The sequence below is a fragment of the Capricornis sumatraensis genome, chromosome 18 (assembly GCF_032405125.1).
Source record: "Capricornis sumatraensis isolate serow.1 chromosome 18, serow.2, whole genome shotgun sequence".
NCBI classification, from domain to species: domain Eukaryota; kingdom Metazoa; phylum Chordata; class Mammalia; order Artiodactyla; family Bovidae; genus Capricornis; species Capricornis sumatraensis.
The window spans coordinates 73,945,816-73,963,156 of record NC_091086.1 but is presented as its reverse complement, the minus strand read 5'-3'; positions in this window follow the sequence as shown (position 1 = coordinate 73,963,156).

Here is a 17,341-nt window from a genome sequence, read left to right as displayed (position 1 = left end):
AAGTAGAATACAAATTTAAATATAAAATAATAACTGCTAGATGTTTTGAAAGAAAGCACAGATAAATACAGCTGTCCCACTACACCCTTTGGTTACTGGTTCCAGGACACCCCCCATCCCATGCAAATCCTTCTGAGGATTATTGTGAGAATATCTATGACGATACTTATGACAGTCCTTATGAAACAGAGTCAGATGAACCATAATTTTATTCTTGTACTATTTTTTCTTGCTAGTAAACTTCACTGATGTTCAAGTCTTTTATATGAAATTGGCACAGTATTTTTATTTAAATTGGCACAGCATTTGTATATAACCTGGGCACATGCCCTGGTGGCTCACAAGGTAAAGAATGTGCCTGCAATGTGGGAGACCCTGGGTGGGGAAGATCCCCTGGAGAAGAGAAAGGCAATCCACTCCAGTATTCTTGCCTGGAGAATTCCATGGACAGGGGAGTCTGGCAGGGTACAGTTCATGGGGTTGCAAAGAGTCAAACACGACTGAGTGACTAATACTTTCTCTCTCAGGCATATACATCCCTATACTTTAAATCATTTCTAGGTTACTTGTGTTACTTAATGCAATGTAAATTCTATGAAAATCGTTGCAAATACAACCAAATGCTATGTGAGGTGTTGCAGTGCGTGTGCGGCAAATTCAAGTTTTGCTTTCAGGAGCTTTCTGGACTATTTGTCCCAATTATTTTTGATCCACTGTTGGTTGAATCCAGACACAGAGCCAGTGGGTTCTAAGGGTAACTGTATTTTATCCGCATTTAAGAAAGGATGTTTCAACATAATCCCAGAGTTAAATCATAAGAAAAATACTGATCAATCCACTTATACACACATCTCTTTATAATTTTTTTTTAATTTGTTTGTGTCTGTGCGGGGCCTTGGTTCCTGCCAGGGCTTTTCTCTAGCTGCGTGGAGCAGAGGCTACTCTCTCGTGGAGGGTGTGGGCTTTCATTGCAGTGCAGCACAGACTCCAGGGCGCATGGGCTTCAGTAGCTTCAGCTCCTGGCTCTAGAGAACAGGCTCAGTAGCTGCATCACACAGGATTAGTTGCTCTGAGGCCTATGGGATCTTCCTAGACCAGAGATCGAACTTGCGTCTCCTTCACTGGCAGGCGGACTCTTTACCACTGAACCACCAGGGGAGCCCCTACAGACATTTCTGCAATAAAGAAAAACGAAACAAAAGGCAAAGGAACATTTAGAAACATATCTCTATCATTTAAAAGAAACACATAATTGATGGATTGCAAACGAATGAGAACAAGTTGACCTCTCTAAAAGGAGAATGGACAAAGGACCTGAACACACAAATTAGATCATGGATGGCCAGTATGTGAAACTATTTGGCTTCAAAGGCAGTGAAATAAAGGGGGGAAAAGTAACGAGATATTCATACGCTTGAATACAGTGTTGAATATAGTAAAATATATTTTGTGTGTATGTGTGTGTATGAATACCACTTGTGCATATGAATATATATTGAATATAGTAAAAAAAAGATTGAGAACCTACCCATTCATGCTGGGTATGGTTATGGGAGCTGGGTCAACTGAGATGAGAGCAGACTTTACAAAACTGCAGGAGGGCAATGTCAGGAGAAGAACCATCAGAAACGGCCAGTAGTCATGTAAGGCCCACCTGACTCATTAGGAGCAAGTGCCTTCGGTTTGCCTATATTACCTGTTGATTGGGGCAACTCCTGTGGCTCAGTGGTGAAGAATCCACTTGCAATGCCGCAGAAGACACAGGTTCTATCCCCGGGTGGGGAAGATCCCCTGGAGGAGGAAATGGCAACACACTCCAGTATTCTTGCTTGCGGAATCCCATGGCAAGAGGAGGAGCCTGGAGGGCTACAGTACCGAGGGTCACAAAGAGTAGGACGCGGCTTAACTGACCCAGCATGCACGAATCTGTTGATTACAGTATTTCACAGCCTTGGGAGAATCCGCACCCACACAAAGCAATGAGTGATGCTGGTAGCCTTGGGAAGGATTACAGCCCAAGGTTAGAGCTCACTTGTGTGTCTGATTGAATAACGTCCCTCTCCAATGTCTTTGCAATGCTTTGGGGCACCATTTCTTCCCTTCCTTCTGAACCAGCCTCCCCACCCTGCTGGTTGTCTCACTAAATAAGACAAAGAAATCTTTGACACAGGTTCACTGTGTGTTTGTCTGAGAGTTGTGTTTTTAACTTTTAAAGAAAAATGATACTTTGACAGAAATTTGGCAAAAGGATATTAAAGTTCTCAGATGGATGTTTCTGCTCTGAGACAGTAATTTAGCATTGAGGAATTTACCCTCTGGATAGAATTGGACAGAGGTGGGAAGACAGCTATAAGGAAGTTCAGGCAACTTTGTGTAATGAGAGCTGGGGGAAAAAAGAAAATTCCATACATCACTGGTTCTCTGTCTGGGGTGATTCTGCCTCTAACAGATTTTGGGCCGTGTCTGAACACAGTGTTAATTGTCACAACAAAAAGATCTGCTCAATGTCCCACCACACCCAAGACAGTCCCACTGCAGAGAATGACCCAGCCCAAAATGCCAGCAGTGCCAAGCCTGAGAAATCCTAACCAAACTGTACAACTGCAGGGACGAGGCTGAATCAAAGTGCAATACTTTGCAAGCGTAAGGAAAAACTATGATATTGCAGGTCTAGATTCATATTTCTATTTAGAACTCGTTGCTAAGTGAAAAAAATATTTATAAAAATATACTTGAATCACCATATGGTTAGGAAATATAATGTATTAATAAGATATTTGTATATTTATAGACTATTGTCTCTCATATTTCCCACGGACAGAATAGATTCATTATATGGGTCTACAGAGAGTAGTATATGAGTGAATATGTGCGTGTGTGTGTGTGTGTGTGTGTGTGCACAGTCAGTCATGTCTGACTCTCTGTAACCCCATGGACTGTAGCCCATCAGGCTCCTCTGTCCATGGAATTCTCCAGGCAAGGATACTGGAGTGGGTAGCCACTTCCTTCTCCAGGGGATCTTCCTGACCCAGGGGTTGAACCTGGTTTCTTCTGTGTCTCCTGCCCCGGCAGGCAGATTCTTTGCCACTAAGCCACCTGGGAAGCCATATGTACATATTATAGTATTTATTATTCTGTATCTTTTGTCAGTTGATTTCTATATCGATTGATTTCCTCTGTGGTGTGATGATGCCTGAGATTCCTTCACTAAGGAGTCCTGTCTCTAAGACAGTTAAAGCTGTTATTATGCGTGTGTCTGGACAGATAGCACGTTGACCCCTTATAAGCCATGAACCCTGCCTAGGAAGCTCCTGATTAAATCAGGTGGCCTGCCTGTCACTCAGCTGAAGAGCAGACAGCTTAGGTGTTGAGCTGCAGGACTGCTCCTTAGAAAGGCGGACCTCTGAGCAGCCCAGGGAAGGGACGCAGACAGAGTGGACAAGGGTCCTGTCGCTTTCCCTTAGGCCAGCCTTGTCCATCCACTCACTGAATCAGCCTGAGAGCCTCAAGCCCATCAAGACGGGGGCACGCAGGATTGTCCATCCCAAACCTGGCCTTAGCCCTGGCTCTGTCACTGACTCCAGGTTCCTCGTCTGTGAAATTAGCGTGCTAACCAGCAGCCTCCCGCAGTTTGCCAGGGCTCTGGTCCTCTGGATTCCCCAACACACATCTGTCCCTGTGATTTCGCAATGAATGGTGTCCACCCTGAACACTGACGTGCCTGTTGAAATTGTTCCCTTGGCTTGACAACTTTCTTCTGTTACTTTGTAATGATCACAGACCTCAGGGAGGAGAGTTTAGGTAAACCTCTTTCCAAGTTCTGGGCCCCAGAATTTCCTCCTTGCGAAGCCTTCTCAAGGTCCTGTGACCATGGAGGTCTGGAGGGTCGGCCAGCCCTGCTGCTCCCTGGGGAGGAGGCTGGCCGTGTCCTGCGTTCTCCAATTTTTTGTGGGTTGCAAACCTTCACTTGATAACGTAATTTTCCCTTTTTTCCTTGAAGCCCAGTAAATCTTCTCCCACCCTCCAGCAGTTTATTCTGGGAGTATACAATTTCTGCCTGATCTGTGAGTGCGTGCGACTATCTCCCTGAGATTGTCATGTGATTTAAAGAGTGCCGAATTCTGCAGATGCACTGAAACCAGGTGGCTTTCACTCCGTATTTCCATGGGTAGAGCTGTGCAGTATGGTTGAGAGAGAAAGGGACACCTTTGAAAAGAAACAAAACCCCGATTTAGGTTAGTCGTTAACCAGTAAGTGACGAGTGATACAGGCAGCTTCCTCTCCTTTGTGAATATATGAACGGAATAACCTTCGTAAGAGGTTTATAAAGAAAGCTGAGTGCGAAGAATTGATGCTTTTGAACTGTGGTGTTGGGACTCTTGAGAGTCCCTTGGACTGCAAGGAGATCCAACCAACCCATCCCAAAGGAAATCAAAGGACTGATGCTGAAGCTGAAACTCCAATCCTTTGGCCACCTGATGCGAAGAGCTGACTCATTTGAAAAGACCCTGATGAAAAGAAAGATTGAAGGCGGGAGGAGAAGTGGACGACAAAGGATGAGATGGTTGGATGGCAGCACTGACTCGATGGACATGAGTTTGAGTAAACTCTGGGAGTTGGTGATGGACAGGGAAGCCTGGCGTGCTACAGTCCATGAGGTCGCAAAGAGTCGGACACGACTGAGCAACTGAACTGAACTGAACTGAACTGAACTGAAGAGGTTTATTATCTCCATCAGAGTTTTCCTAAAATAAAAGTAAAATTCAGGGCAACTTGTAGCTGGTGAAATCAGCTACCTGTCAGTGCTTCCTATCATCACTGATGTTTGGAATGAAGTGATCAGCTAAAATATGAAGCTAATGAACTTCAATGTCATCAAATATCAAAGAATCAGTCAATAAACTATATTCACATAGTATATATGTGCTGTGTGCTCAGTAGCTCAGTCGTGTACGACTCTTTGTGACCACAGGGACTGTAGCCCGCCTGGCTCCTCTGTCCATAGGGATTCTCCAGGCAAGAATACAGGAGTGGGTGGCCATGTCCTCCTCCAGGGGATCTTCCCAACCCAGGGATGGAACCCAAGTCTCCTGTATTGCAGGTGGATTCTTCACCATCTGAGCTACGAGGGAAGCCCTAAGTATATATACTGTACATTATACATATATTATAAATACTGTACATTATTGCATAAAGTAGGGCTTCCCAGGAGGCGCTAGGGGTAAAGAACCCATCTGCCAATGCAGGGTCATGTCAGAGAAGCAGGTTTGATCCCTGGTTAGGGAAGATTCCCTAAAGGAGGGCATGGCAACCCACTCTAGTATTCTTTCCTGAGAATCTCATGCCCAGAGGAGCCTGGTAGGCTGCAGTCCAGGGGGCCTCTCAGAGTCGGATGACTGAAGTGACTTAGCATGCATGCATGCACTGTGTAAAACAGGAAATTGTACTGTGTATTTTGGAAAGATTTGGGCCATAAAAGGAGGACAGGTAGAGGACTGTTATCATGATCGCCACTTGCCCACACACTTTATAAAGTCAGGAACGTGCTGCCCTACACAGAAACAGTGCGTGGATTTTGGGCCTCAGCTCCATCCATCATTTCCCACCTAAATTCTCTGCAGTGGTGACAACCAGCTGTGCCTAAATCTTCAGGCAAGAAGACCTTCTGTGGTTGCTTTGGGATGTTCCCTGTTCACTCATTCCAAGGATTCCCTGAGCCGCAAGGGACACCCTTGCTCCCCACTGCCAAGCCCGCGCTGCCCCTCCGCTGGCTCAGCGGTGGTCATCCCCCTGGCTCCAGCGTCTCATGCTGTCCACACGCCCTTCCTCCCTGGCCCGGTCAGCCTGTGACAGGTGAGGCCGTCTCCAGCTCTGGCCTTCTGTTGTCCCAGTCCAGCTCACTCAGTGCTCCGTGCCTCTCTCGTTGAACACTGTGCTTGGGGGAGGCTCAGAACTACTCACCGTCAGAAGAAAAGCGGTACCCAGGGAAGGAGCCTGTCTTGCCTGGGAAGATAAGGGCTGCGCCCCTTCCCAGAGGTACGTCATCGGGGGTGGGTGGCCACCCAGCCCAGGGCCGCCTGTAGTGTTGGCCTAAGACGTTCCCAGTGACTCCAAAGCACGTGTTCAGTAAAGATTTTAAAATGCTGGTTGTTCCTACAATCGTGGGAAGTTTCTCTCTTACTGAGTAGGAGAGGAGATGGGTCTTTTTACAGCACCATAGGGAAATAGAATTCTGGAAGCCTGCTTTGGAGAACATCTTTTTTTAATTAAACATTTTCAGTAATTAGCACAATGTACTCGAGCCTGGAAAAATTTAGACCTTCAGAAAATTTATCAAATTTTTCTAAAACTTAAAAAACAAATGGTATAGGATCAAAATCAGATTGTATATAAATGACTCAGTAGAGAAGATTTTGTGAAGAATTTTCTCAAGAAAGGAGAACTTTGTGATAGAAAAAATATAGTTATAAAATCCCATGATTCCATGCATCTTCAGAGATCATTTATAACTACAGCTATGTTGGAGGTACATTTGAGAAACCAGGTGATAGGTGGAGGAGGGTGTCAAGCACGGAAAATGTGAGCTGAAGCTTTGGGATTGGCCCAGCAGAGTCTTGCAAATGGCCACTGTCGTCAGACTGATGGCCAATCAAGGCTAAGATCCTATTTGGGGAAAGTCCTGTGACGCTCACTGGCGTGGGGTCAGAAGAGGGAGACAACCTTCACGGCTGACTCCAGGAAGTCACGCTGCCTTCATTTTGCCTGCGTTCCCCTCACTAGCAAACCTCCCTCTTGTAAGAATACCTGAGATTACTACTAGGGCCTTCCTGGGTAATCGAGGAAAAGCTTCCCGCCCCAAATCCTTAACCTTATCACATCTGCAAAGTCCATCTTGCCATGCAAAGTAACAAGGATGGGAGATGGATAACTCTGCTGCTGCTACTGCTAAGTCGCTTCAGCCGCGTTAGACTCTGTGCAACCCCATAGACGGGAGCCCACTAGGCTCCTCCATCCCTGGGATTCTCTAGGCAAGAATACTGGAGTGGATTGCCATTTCCTTCTCCAATGCATGAAAGTGAAAAGTCAAAGTGAAAAGTCAAAGTGAAGTCGCTCAGTCGTGTCTGACTCTCCTCGACCCCATGGACTGAAGCTTACCAGGCTCCTCCGTCCATGGGATTTTCCAGGCAAGAGTATTGGAGTGGGGTGCCATTGCCTTCTCCAATGGATAACTCTAGGAACCATCATTCAGCACTCCGCACCAACACTATAGCCAGGGACCTGGAGCTTCGTTGAGAATGAAGATGCTAGTAAGCAGTAGAGTCGGGACATGATGCAATGATCCTGTTTACAGCCCCTAGCGGTCCTCGGAGACAGATGTCTTCAACATAGAGCCAGGAGCAGTGAGGCGACCAGATGGACCTGGGCACTGGAGCATCCGTGCAGTTGAACGCCCGCTCTTTGAAAGTCACACCAACGCAGGCTGTTAGCAGAGCAAGGCTGAGTCTGTGACTCGCCAAGGAGCAAGAGGACTCTACTTGTGTAACTGGAAATGGGGTCCAGCTGATCACAGTTCACAAGCCAACAAGGCGGTGAGTTATTGGAAAGGAAAATTTGCTCTATTTTGGATGCTGGCGGGTGGGGCGGGGGGCAGGGAAGGGCCGACTGTAATGCAAAGCCTGACAGAATGAAGGCAGCGTGGCTTGTGGAAGTCAGCCGTGAAGGTAGTCCCTCTTCTGTCCCCACACCAGTGAGGATCTCAGGACTTTCCTCAAATAGGACTTTAGCCTTGATGGGCCATCAGTCTGAAGACAGTGGACCTTTGCAAGATTCTCCTGGGTCAACCTGAAAGCTTTAGCTCACATTTCCTGTGCCTGATATCCTCTTCCGCGTATCACCTGACTTCTCAAATGTGTCTCAGACATGGTAATAGTTATAAATGATATCTAAGAAGTGGGCTGGAGCTTTTGTAGATGCAGAGGGGAGCTGCTTGCAGGAACAGCACCGTCAGCTCTGACGGGCACCTTGAAGTTGGCCATCAGTGGTCTGACCAGCGTCATCTTGATTGTTTCAGGTTCAGTTTACCTTCAGTTCCAGAGCTGGTTTGTCCAGTTTCTCAGAGGCCAGTTCTCAGAACTGTGGCAACTATCGTGGCTGCAGTGTGGTCGTCATGCTGTGAATTTCTCCACGTGGTGGGGGTCTCAGTATCTGTAAGACAGCCCCCAGGATGTGGCCCAGAATAACTTTCTGGAATTACAGGTCTTTGACTTTGCTTAATGAGGAAGCTATTGCTGTTTGGTCTCCTTTGACTGTTTCCCTCTGTTTCTGCATTTCTGCCAGAAGCGGAATTTTAATAAAGCATTCGGACAGTAATTAGAAGTAGAGGATTTATTTGGCAAAAACAAAACTATGTTCAGCAACATGGAACTGAATGTTATTTTTCATACAAAGTTAAAAGCGCATTGTGTCTCCTTCCTGACCACTTGCCCAGTCCCCATCTCTTCAAGAGAGATAAGCTTCATCTAGATTATTTCATCTGACTGATGATTGTCATTTATAACTTTATTGCCGCTTCTGTCTTAGGTATTCCTTTGGAAAAGGTATATGAATTCTTTACCTATTCTAATGTAGGTGTCTATAGATTATAAGATAAAATCAAGCATATATCTGCTGATACTTTTTAAGTTGATCCATCTTTATACTTGGAAATGTCTCTTAATAGTAAGCTTTTCTGGTGGCTCAGATGGTAAAGAATCTGCCTGCAATGCAGGAGACCCGTGCTGGATCCCTGGGTGGGGAGGAGTCCCTAGAGAAGGGAATAGTTACCCACTCCAGTGTTCTTGCCTGGAGAATCCCATGGACAGAGGGGCCTGCGGGGCTACAGTCCATGGGGTTGCAAAGAGTCGGCCACGACTGAGCGACTCACTCACATTATAGTTGGTCTTTGCCTAAAGTTTTCCCACAGACAAAAGGCAGCAGGGGGCGTGGGTGTGGGAAGGACCCTGGGGCGCTGCTCTGTTTCACCATGAAGGCCTTGGACTCGTCTTGGAGGGGGGTGGCGCAAAGCAGGGACATTTATGAGATTTCTGATGTCTGGGTTAAGGCTGGTCTTTCAAAGCAGAGTGGGGTGGGATTGGGATGGCTTAAAGTTGGTGATAAAATATCTTGGGAGAAGCGGATTCAGCAAGTCTTGAGGACATATACACTACTATCCATCGTAGACTGGGCACATGAAGGTTCATTTAAATTCTTTTTTTTTTTTTCATTTTTTTTTTAATTTTTCTTTTTCATTTAAATTCTTATTGGGGAAATTCCTGAGATTGGCAGTCAAGTTATTTGCAAGCTTGCTCCTGTCTGGAGAGGAGAAGTCAGGCTGATGGAGACCATGGGGTGGTAATCTGATGCAATGTAGACAGTCAGTTCTGTGGGCATGCATTCCCACACTCAGTTCGGTTTCCCAACACTCAGCCCACCACAAATTCCTAAATGAACCAGATTCAAGCAGAGCATGCTTATGAGGAGCCCCCACAAGATAGAAAACCCAGAAGGCACCCCTCGACACAGAGTCAGACCACTGGTGAGGGCAGGAGGCAGCCCCGTGGGTCATTGGCAGCAAGGCCAGCGGTCAGAGAAGAACATTCTCTCTGCATCGTTCCCAAAACCCGCAGCCGGACGGCTTCCAAGGGAGCGTGAAGACGACAGGAAGTGTGGACGTGGGCATGACAAGGGGGAAGAATTCCTAACGCAACAACCACACGTGTTGGAAGTGACGAGCACAGAGCTGGACGCCCTTCTGGGTGCCTTTCTGCTCTGAGCAGTGAGCAGGTCAGCCCAACACTGGGGTGAATTCCAGATGAAGGCAAAGTGGGAGGCTTTTTTGTTTTATTCGAATTTTGTTTTGTTAACAAAACAAGCACTTTGTTAACCAGGTGGACCTGCTCCCAGTGAGAGCTCACCTGTGTGGCAGAGGAGTGGAGAGAAATGACCAAGTTCTGGATCTGTGCACGCGAGGTATCTCCACGTTATAGCATCTTCCACATACTAAGCATCTACTTGTAGGCCAGGTCTTAGGCATGCTCCTACGTCATGAACCAAAGGGAAGTCTCATTGCCCCAGCTTAAAGAAGCATGAAGAAAGGTCCCCTCTCAGAGCTCAAGCGTCCGGCCAAGGTATCTCAGTGAGTGGCCACGTCCTAAGGCTGCGAGTCTTTGCATGGCCCCACGCTGCCCCCTGGCATTCCTCAGAAGCTGCTGTAGTGGTTGCTGCTGACTCTGCAGGGTTTTGTACAATGCGTACATCTGATGTGTGCTGAGGTACCTGTGCAACTCGGCATTAAGCATCCGTGAGGCTGTGTGCACTTTTTGTCTGTCCTGCAGAGGAGAGAAGAAATCTACCTGAGAAGTTCCTCCTTTCTCAGTCCAGCAAGTTAGACAAAACCCTTCTCCTCCCTGACTCTCGACAACACGCAATATCCTTGGGGCCCAGACTGGTTCTTGGTAACTTAAGCACCCCACCACCCACTTCTTGTTCTGTCTTCCTTCACTTGGCCCTACCCGCCTTCCCTCCTGCCACGTGCTATAACTCATCTCCTCTCAGAAAGCCGATACTTTCATACCCAGTGACTTGGCCAAAGCTGTTTCCTCCCCTGGAGATGTGCTGGCCCTAATGGTTCTGTTCTTGGTAAAATCCTTTCTTAACATCCATCCGTGAATTCTAAGCTTATCTCCTCCATGCCAGTTCCTGAATATCTAGTAAAAATCCTTACCGCACCCCCCAACGCTGCGCCTTCCTGTTCTGCTCCTGAGGTCCCAGCGCGTGGGGCGCTCACGTGGCCAGGTGTGCCCCCCAGCCACCCCCACAGCCCAGAGCTGGGCCCAGCCTGGAGCAGAGGCGCTCAGTCCATTCTTGGTCAGCAGACCAAAGTGAGGTGAATGTGCTGTTTCCAACATGGACCCTCACTTTCCTGGGGAGACGTTTAGATGAGGAAATCATGCAATCTACTCCTGTAACAAATGGGAGTTTCATCAAACCTAGTGTGAAAAAGGAATTCCCCTCAAAAAGAACAAGAGAAACTTTTGGATAAGGGAGTTGAAAACATATATGCTGGCAACAATAAGGATTCTTTTTTTCTCTTTTTCTTTGCCAAATTAGTACCACTTGGCTCAAAGACAACGGATCATATTTGTCAAGTTTAAAATTTGTTGGAGCACTTTTACTTTTCTCCAATTTCGGATCTATGACTTAAACATACTTCGTAAAGTAAATGACACCATTCTCTTCGTGTTGCTACTTAACAATGAGAAACAAGGTACTTTACAAATAAGACTGCATTTTGCAGGATTCCTGCTACACGAGCCGATATACATACCTCCACTGGGGGCAGAAAATCTAAAACACACACTGAAAAAGCATGCTTTAAGCACACACGCAGTGCATGCCCGGGTTGCTATTAGAACAGAAAGCATTTAACACCACCCCCCAAGTTTGATGGCAAGAGTCACGGTTCCCCATCCATTATCTCCAAGTGTTGAGGCCAGTTAAGTCATTATGGATTAGAGCCCGTCTTATGAATGGATTGTGATGTGCTTTGTGGAAGGTGGTGATAGCACGAACTTCTAAGCAGGAGGACCTTCCCGTTAGAGTGTAGAGAGACCCAGGATAAAACAGCAGCAACACAGCACCCTGCGGGGTGGGGGGCATGGCCCAGCCTCACTCTAAGTCCTGTAGGAGTCACGGGACAGAGCAATTCCCCCCAGCTAGGTAAATTAGGGATTCCTCATGGAAGAGATGGGCTTGGCCAGGAGATCAAAGGTGTTGCATTTGGGTGGATGAAGTTCTGGGTGGGCGGCACTCCCGTGAAGGAATTGTGTGGCATGCAGGTACAAAGCGTGGCTGGGAGACCGGGGGGATTAAACGTACCCACTGGTAATAAAGCTTCAAGGAGGTGTGGGAAATGTGTGGGCAGGGGGAGGGAGCAGGCTTGAACCCCGTTCTATGACCCCTGGACTTTGTCTTGTAGGTGACCTTAGCGACAGCATTCTTAGGGAAGGAGAATAATTTGGTTTTGTTTTTGTTTTTTTTTAAACTGCTTTAAAAGAACGAACGCATCAATGCTGTTAAGGACGAGCGGAAGGAGATGTCTGAGGCTGTGTGAGTCGGCAGTAATCTGGGTGTAAATGTGTGATGATGGAGCCTGCAGGAGCCAAGCGGTGAGGAGGCGGTGAGGAGGAGTGGAGCAAGAGGGAGGGAACTGCAAGCTGGTGGGGGGAGCAAGGGATCTTTGAGGAAAATAAGAAAGACGGCTGAGAAACCAGCTCAGGAATTAGGAGTCCAGGTGCCGTTTGCATTTCTGCCTCCAAAGTCAACCCTCATGCTAACAAACCAGACACAAGAACCAGTCGGTATTTCTTTTAAATATATTTATTTTTATTTATTTACATGGTTGCGACTTCCCAGGTGGCTCAGGGGTAAAGAATCTACCTGCCAATGCAGGAGACACAGGTTCCATCCCTGAGTCAGGAAGATCCCCTGGAGGAGGAAATGGTACCCAGCTCCAGTATTCTTGCCTGGGAAATCCCATGGACAGAAGAGCATGAAGGGCTATATAGTCCATGGGGTCACAGAGAGTCAGACATGACTTAGCAACTGAGAACCACGTATATGGTTGCACTGGATCTTAGCTGAGGCCCGTGGGATGTCACTGAAGCATGCAGGATCTGTTTCCCTGCATGCTTGATAAACACGTGCCTGCTCAGTCACTCAGTTGTGTCTGACTCTTTGCAATCCTGTGGACTGTAGCCTACCAGGCTCTTCTGTCCTAGGATTTCTCAGGCAGAAGTACTGGAGTAAGTTGTTATTTTCTTCTCCAGGGGATCTTCCCAACCCAGGGATCACACCCGCATCGCTTGCCTTGCAGGTGGATTTTTCCTGCTGAGCCACCAGGGAAGATCTATATCCCTGACCAAGGACTAGACCGGGTCGCCTGCATTGGGAGTGTGGGGTCTTAGCCACTGGACCATCAGGAAGCCCCCGAGAATCACTAGGTATTTTAAACAAAAAGGTATTTTAAACAAAAAGGGATTTAGTGCAACGGATTGTGCGCTTCCAGTCGAGTCAAAAGGAGAAGGGGTCTGTACACCAACTGGGCTCGGGGAATAACTCAAAGTCCTTTCTGGCTTGCACTTCTGCTACGAAGAGGATTGGAGGCATCGCGATGGAATCGGTGACTTCAGGAACCTGTGGCCTTCTCTGTGTTCCAGGTACCAGAAGACTCAGCCTGCAGGTGCAGGAAGTGAGCGTCTAGACAGTGGACCAGGGCTGTAGAAGCCAGCGTCTTGGTCCCAGGGATCAGCTGACGTGGCTACGGCAGCAGCAAGGCAAGCTCTCTGCCCTTCTGCCTGGCAGCGGTCCTGGGAAGACAGCTGCTTCTCAGAAGCCAGTTTCATCCAGATGGTAACTGGAGGGGAGGCAGAGAAACATCGTCCCAACCTTGGCCCTCTGGGAAGGCACAGCTGGGGTTCGGGATGGACGTTGAGAGAGGCACCTCGAAACGTGCCATAGCAACCCGTTCCGGCAGCCCCGGACCTGCGCCCACCACCCCACAAGGAATCTTCTCAGCCACCGGAAGGACAAGAAAGCTCCCACCCGACATAATGGATTTATTCTTCATACAAATGAAAACTAACTCCATCTTCTCTGCACAAGAGGAGAGATCCGCACTCTTGTCCATCAGCACGTCCGTCATCGGATCACGGCCTCAGCAGTCACAGTCTCCCCTTCTGCAACCAGAGACAGAGACGCTGACCACAGCCAACACTGCGCGTGTGAAATAAAAACAGAAGCGCGTGTGAAATAAAAACAGCAGCGCGCGTGAAATAAAAACAGAAATGTGAGCGACAGAAAGGGGACTTGGCCAAGCCACCTGTACAGAATGGGAAAGAAACATCGGGCGTTACCATGGTGCTCACTCCTGCAAGTGGGCACAAAGCCATACATAGTATTTCTATCCATGTAACTATTTACAAATGACTTCCTTTTCTCCACTCGGAAAATACTGCAGCTATTTTCTGGTCAATCGCACCTTTACTCTTAGCAGACTTGAGCTCTTTGCGGTCCTGTTTCGGCCGGTCGATTGAATTTTCTGTTAGCCTTTGCCACTGGCTTAGCAGTTCTAAGAGCCGTCCCTGAGGATAACTGAGATTCAGCATTTCCTACCCGGGAATGAAAACCTTTAAGCAACGAAACCTGAAAGTTGGGGGAGCGGGAAGCAATTTTGCGCGATGGTCATTATGGGTAATAACAAAAGGACCCAGCCCTACCTCCAAGGGTCTGGGGTATGTGTATTTTTGCCTTTGGGGAAACAGCACCAATTATCAGTCACCATTTCAAAGCGAGCAGTGCATCCTACAGGGCGTCACCCACTCTCACATTACTCCCACTTCAGCAATGCCCCCTGATGGATGTCTTGCCTGGGTACTCGATAGACTATTCCAGCATTTTGAACACCCAGCTGCATGTGGATGTTTGGGTAGGAAGGGAAGACCACATAACCCCACAGGGATGTTGAAGTCAAATCTCGCCTCTGCACCCCAACACGGAAGTAAATCTTGGACACAGAGATTTGGGTGAAACAGAAAATACAGCTTTATTGCTTTACCAGGCAAAGGGGGTCAGAGGGGACTAAAGTCATGAAAATGGCGTGTCCCCACCAGTGAGTGAGTGTGGGGTTTTATAGAAATGCTTCAAAGAGGACATGATCAGCTTGTGAGCATTCTTCTGGTTGGCTGATGGTGAGGTGAGTATGAGTCAGCATAATCGACCTTCAGGTTCCAATTGGTCTGGGGTCTGTGTGCTTGTGGGCAGCGTACCAGGGTTAACTGTTAACTTCTCCTGCCTGAAGGGGGTTTCCAGGTTATACAGAAGTTTTACGACAAGGGGCAGGCAGTCTGAACATCAAAAGCTTCTTGTTGATTAAAGGAAGCCAGACATCTCAGGTTAAGGAATTCAGTGCTTTCCTATGTATGGGAAGATGCAAGAGTCTGGGCTCACTGAAACCAGTCCTTTGATCTGCACCTCAGCTGTCTGGGCCCAAGATCCCTGCTTTCTCATCCTGAGCCTCCGCGGGCCGCCCAGTGGGTGGGGGTTGCTGGTGGATTCAGTGTGATGACGACTGGCTGGCATTCCTCCTGAGTTTCCATCCTGAGTTCCCTCAGGGCTCCCCGGGGCGGGGGGTGGGGGTGGGGTGGTGGTGGCTGCAATGGCTGATGGCTCTCTCATCCTTTGTTTTCTGAGACAGCGGGTAACATTCCATTTCCCACTCCCCAAGGAATGACACTGTCTCTGACACTCAGCCCTGTCAGCTCTTGGCCGGGGAAGCCCGTGGCAGGCTGACAGACCAGCTTTGTGAAGGAAAGCCCGGGCTGTTAATCATCTTCATCCAAGATACCACGGCCAGCTTGCTGCTGGAAAACCAAGGTGGTGTGGGGAGAGGGTAACTGATCCACACAGATAGGTCATCTGAGCTACCTGGTTACTGAAGACTTTGGGGAGCAAAACTTTTGTAGGAAGTGGATTCTGTAGCTATGCCTGTGCTCCAGACCCCTTGTGACCAGGCCTCCAGTCTTATTCCTTCCAAGTCCCTGAGCAGCCAAACTCCCTCGACTTCCCGTGGATCAGTTAAGGTCTACACCTGCGGCCATAGCTCCTTCCAATAAAAATGAGACGTTACAGGAACTGCTTGATTTCCACCCCAGGGAGAGACGCCCTTGACTGCACACCAACAGGATCAAACGTGAGAGGTGTCATTCTGCCAAGATCTATCCTAGGCTGTTCCTGGCGTACTATGCCTGACCCTCTATTAATTAGGATTAATGTTTTTGCAACTTTAATTGACCTTCAAGCCTGCTAATGCTCAAGCTCTCCAGTGCCATCTCCCTTTGACCCAGTGCTGTTCTGGAAGCCACACTTCATGACTGAATCAATTAGATCATAAGGACATACGATGTCCCACGATCTCTCCCGGGTTCCTGTAGCAATGAAGAGATATTTTAGACAAACCACTGTGCTGAAACTCCAGTCCTTTGGCCACCTGATGTCGAGAGCTGACACACTGGAAAAGACCCTGATGCTGGGAAAGATTGAGGGTGGGAGGAGAAGGGGATAACAGAGGATGAGATGGTTGGATGGCATCACCGACTCAATGGACATGTGTTTGAGAAAACTCGGGGAGACGGTGAGGGACAGGGAAGCTTGGCATGCTGCCGTCCTTGGGGTCACAAAGAGTCGGACACGACTTAGTGAGTGAACAACAATTTCCATAAAAGGCATTACCTTTTGTGCCAAAAGTCTAAGGGCCTCACCAGTTCCTCTAGGAAGGTCTGCAGTAGGTTTGATGGCACACTTGGTCAGTGCTTCCGCATCTGCTAGGAAGCCAGGTGTCAGAGCATCTCGCCTTCTGCTTTGTATTCCTCAGAAGCTGGTTGTCTAAATAAATGGATCAAGGCTGCATTGAGGAGCCAAGGGGTCTGGAGCAGAGGCCCTGACACAGAGTGTAAGGGAATCTACTTCCTGCAAGTGCTCCCAAAAACACCCACACGTAGTGTATTCTTCCTCAAAACAAAAAAAGCGTCTGACCAAGCCCTGAGCTTCTTTCTCCATGGCTGAGTCTCAAGCACCCACGACTCATGCCCCGCCTCCCATGGAGGCTGTATGGGGGTCTGCAAGAAGCCCAGTGCTGGTGGCGACCCCTGGAACTCTTCATCAGTTCTATCTTGCCTGCTCTTACATGTGATAGGCTATTTCTGGCCCCCCAAGTTCAATGAGCACAATGGCATCAACAAATTGAATAAATATGGCACCCTAAGGGATGATGGCGGCGGTGGTGGTTAAATTGCTAAGTCATGTCCAACTCATTGCGACCCCATGGACTGTAGCCTGCCAGGCTCCTCTGTCCCTATAGGATGGTAAGATACTCAAATTTCCTATGACTAATTGTCAGAGAATGAAAATGTTGACACAGATCAAAAGTGAGAGACTAGAACAACTGATACATTTTGCCCAAACTAAAGATATATTCCTTTTGCCCTAGTTTATTTAGAGTGTTGCCAAACGATTCCAAAACATATTACCCAGGCTTCTGATGTAATTAAATACAATCCTTCCTAGATATCTAACCCTTCCCTTCCCTTTTCCTCTTGGCTCAGACCGTAAAGAATCTGTCCAAAATGCAGGAGACCCGGGGTTTTATCCCTGAGTTGGGAAGATCCCCTGGAAAAAGGAATGGCAACCCACTCCAGTATTCTCGCCTGGAGAATTCCATGGACAAAGGAGCCTGGAGAGCTACAGT